Source organism: Austrofundulus limnaeus, unplaced genomic scaffold, assembly GCF_001266775.1.
Source record: "Austrofundulus limnaeus strain Quisiro unplaced genomic scaffold, Austrofundulus_limnaeus-1.0 Scaffold499, whole genome shotgun sequence".
Classification (NCBI taxonomy): Eukaryota; Metazoa; Chordata; class Actinopteri; order Cyprinodontiformes; family Rivulidae; genus Austrofundulus; species Austrofundulus limnaeus.
In genome coordinates, this window is record NW_013952901.1 from 106,244 (window position 1) to 109,875 (window position 3,632).

Consider the following 3,632-nt stretch of genomic DNA (forward strand, 5'->3'; position numbering starts at 1 on the left):
CGGTCACCAGGCAATATTATCGTTTATCGCAATAAATTTTGAGACAATTAATCGCCCAGCAAAATTTGTTATCGTGACAGGCCTAACTATAGGCCAAATTCTGCATCTCATGCACATTTATTAGCTGGAAAATAATGATTGTCAAACCTTTCAAGATGAGCTCAAAATGTAGTCAATTAGAAGTATGGTTGGGCGGTGTTGATCATTTTCATTCCCTGGTATTACCTTTAGAAAATACTGTGTGCAAAACATATGCAGAAATTATATTTATACGTCCCATCCTCCATGCTGACCGGTATTTGGTGCTGCTCAAGTGAGCGTTGGATGCTGACTCGCTGTGGAGGGCTTTATAAGCCACTTGTAATTGGTTTTGGATGGGACTTAATATGGCCAACGCTTCGTGGGCACGCACAAACGGAGTGAGGAGTGAGTAGGGCGAGGGGGTAGCCACTGATTGGGAAAGACCCAACATCTGCAGACCTCTGTCAGGTCAATGAGAGAGCAAAGACAAGGCTGTCTTTCTGGGGTGTTACAATATGAACTTCAATTTCCAACAATTTATGAAAAGCGAAGTTAGTTTTTGCAGCAGGGTACTCTTACAAGCTTTTCTTTCTAAGTAAAATGAATAGGATTTTATGACGTGTCATACATTTAGTTCACATGGAGCATGTAACACAAGCTATGTGGCATCTCTTTATGTTCTTTTTTCATAGAAATTCACATCTGAACAACCTGTGTACTTTATATACTGGCAGTATTTCCTCCAGTGCAATCTGAATAAAGTGAGAACTTAAAATAACCTGGCTTGTGCTATAAAAAGTGCAAAACCTGAAGAAAGAATCATTTAAAAAGTGCGATCATCTGTCAGTCATGAGAAGGTTGTCTCCTGACATAAGTCTTAAAAAAATAAGTTATTCAATTGATTTWACACTTGCAGTGGGTTTGAAATGTCTTTGACTCAACAAATATTTAACAAAGACTTTTATCACAGTGTTAAACAATCTTATTGGAAGAAACTCAAACATTCAACACACATTTTTCAGTTTTTCACATTTTCTCACCGTCAATGCTGTCAACCTGAAAACGTAACAGGATGTCATATTCCTMTGAGAAAACAGGATAAATTTAAGACATCTTCTACTTGTTTAGTCCCCCATCATTTTATTCTAAGTTATTTTATAAATTTTGTACATATTTTTGCAATGCGCTCATCAGTATCTCAAATTCAGTTAAATAGAAAAAACTGTGGTCATAGTTGGGGAAAAACTGTACTAATTAAAATCTGAGCATTGAAAATAATCCGTTTTGTTTCACTTAAAGCAATTTGAACAACCAGCTTTTTATTTTTACCACATCACTAGAAAATTCTCAAAGAGACGTCTCTAGTTGATTTGCTTTGATTAACTGCATCAAAAGTATTTCAATATCTGTGCATTATTCTAACCTGATGTCAAACTGATAAAATTAGCAACCCTTGAATGATAACTCTCTCCAATCTGTTTCTTTCTCTCTCTTGTCATGGCTGCATACAGAAAGAAAAACAGGGTGTTAATTAGTTATGCAGATTTGAGAAGGTGTATACTTCTGGGGTAGTCAGGCAGACAGATAAAAGTGGTGATTTTCTTATTTGACACTTTGGATGATTTTTTTTATCCCCCCCACCCCCAAAAGTTTTAGCACCTCTAATCACACGAATTTTATTTTTTAAGCAATTCATCTGGACAGAAAATTGCATCTCGCGGAACATTTAGTTTTATTAAAAGACCAGGTTTTAGGCAATTCTGTTTCACACATGAACTGTTGCCTCCTTGTTTTATGGGACTAGTTAGCTGATGTCTAATATCCATCTGCTCCTGCCATTTACTGTGCATTTAAAACCCCAGAGAATGGCCTTCACGTTTTATTAAAGATACGGTGCAGTTAATTCACCAGATTAGAGTGAAATTATTTCATAAAAGCAAGATAAAATGCTCATAATAAAGCACTTGAAAAGAAACGTGCATTTACGTTTTACAGTTTCAAAACCATTCCAACTCTAATTTGAAATTAATGGCGCTGTATTACCATAAAGCAAAAGCCTAAAATATGAATTTATGATTTCCCCTTTTTGGTTATATACGTAGTTAAAGATTTAAATTCAGGGTTTTCTATGGAGTTCTTTCATAATCTAGTTTCATAATATTGTATTATCATTTTGGCAATAAAAATAAAGCTTAACTAATTTATTGAAGCATTTTACGGTCATGCTTGTTATTCTCTGACTTCCATGTAATTTTATTACCACTTTACAGTAGGGGTAACTATAAATTACTAATATTAAAATTGCAATTTTTAATAAGCTGTAAACACTAAACAAACTTTAGTAAGCAATGACAAATCATTACTTTAAAAAGAGAATTCTAACTTTTTTATGCCAAATGATGAACCAACATTTGTCTGTACTCGCCAGTCTCATTATTTACCTGCATTCTTCAATTTTTAGGACTGAAGTTGGCTACTATAACTAGTATTGTTTTCTAGAGCTATTGCAAGACTAGCATTGGCTGCTGGAGGTATAACAGTACTAGTATTGGCGACTATTGCTACTTGAAAGACTGGTATTTGTGACTGGTACAGCATCAGGACTGGTGATGGTGACTAGAACTGTGTCAGGACTGTATTAATGACTGGAATTGTGTCAGAACTGGTATTTAACTGCAACTCCATGTGGACTAGAATTAGAAGCCGGAACTTTTTCTGGAAAACAGCTGCAGAACATTGAAACTGCTTCAAGGTTTGATTGTGTTTTGTACTTGTTTTATCAAGGCTTGTTAAAGCTTCATAAAGCCATTCATTAAGTCATTTATAAATCCTTCAAATAGGCACCCTTATTGTGCCAAATGTTTGGAATGTACTGTTCTAATTTCCAAAAGCTGCCATAATGTCATTCAACACTGGTTTCATGTTGATACTGGTTTTTGTAATTAAAATTTCCAGCAACACTGGGCTTTCTTTTTCTCTAGTGACTTATTTTAATAACTCCACTTTGTAATGGCACCACTTCCCTACACAGAGACTTGCCAAGATGCTGGTGTCATGTTCTTTTAGACTTTGGGGTAAGGGGGTGGGGGAGTCGGACAATCATTTCAGTGTGTAAAGATTCCGTACTGTGTGTAAAGAATACACTTTTATGTTCTTCAGGAACTTTAATTTGTTTTATCTTGTATCATGATGTGCAATGAAGCACTATGAACTCACTTTCCCTTCAGCCACCACAACAAAGCGATACACACTCTGAAACACTCTGGGCCCACACGTTTGACTCGCTGTCTGAATAGGACACATTTTTTCTTGTAGAAAAAAAATTCAACAATCTTGAGCTTTTATGTTGTGATTAATTACAATTCAATATAGCCTAACCTCAAGAAAAGTGGATTTTAAAAAAAGAAGGCACATGATGATATTGTTTATATTCAACTAGATGCACGTCTGCCTTATTTGTGGAACTCAAAGACCCTGGGGTTCTATTCAGTCCAGGCTGCTTGTGCCGATTTGAAGCAGTCTTGCTCTCTATTTCAGATCATCTTTAATCATTTAAGGCTATAACTGTTATGACCCTAGGGTTGAGTTCTAAAATGCAGAAAGGTTTAAAC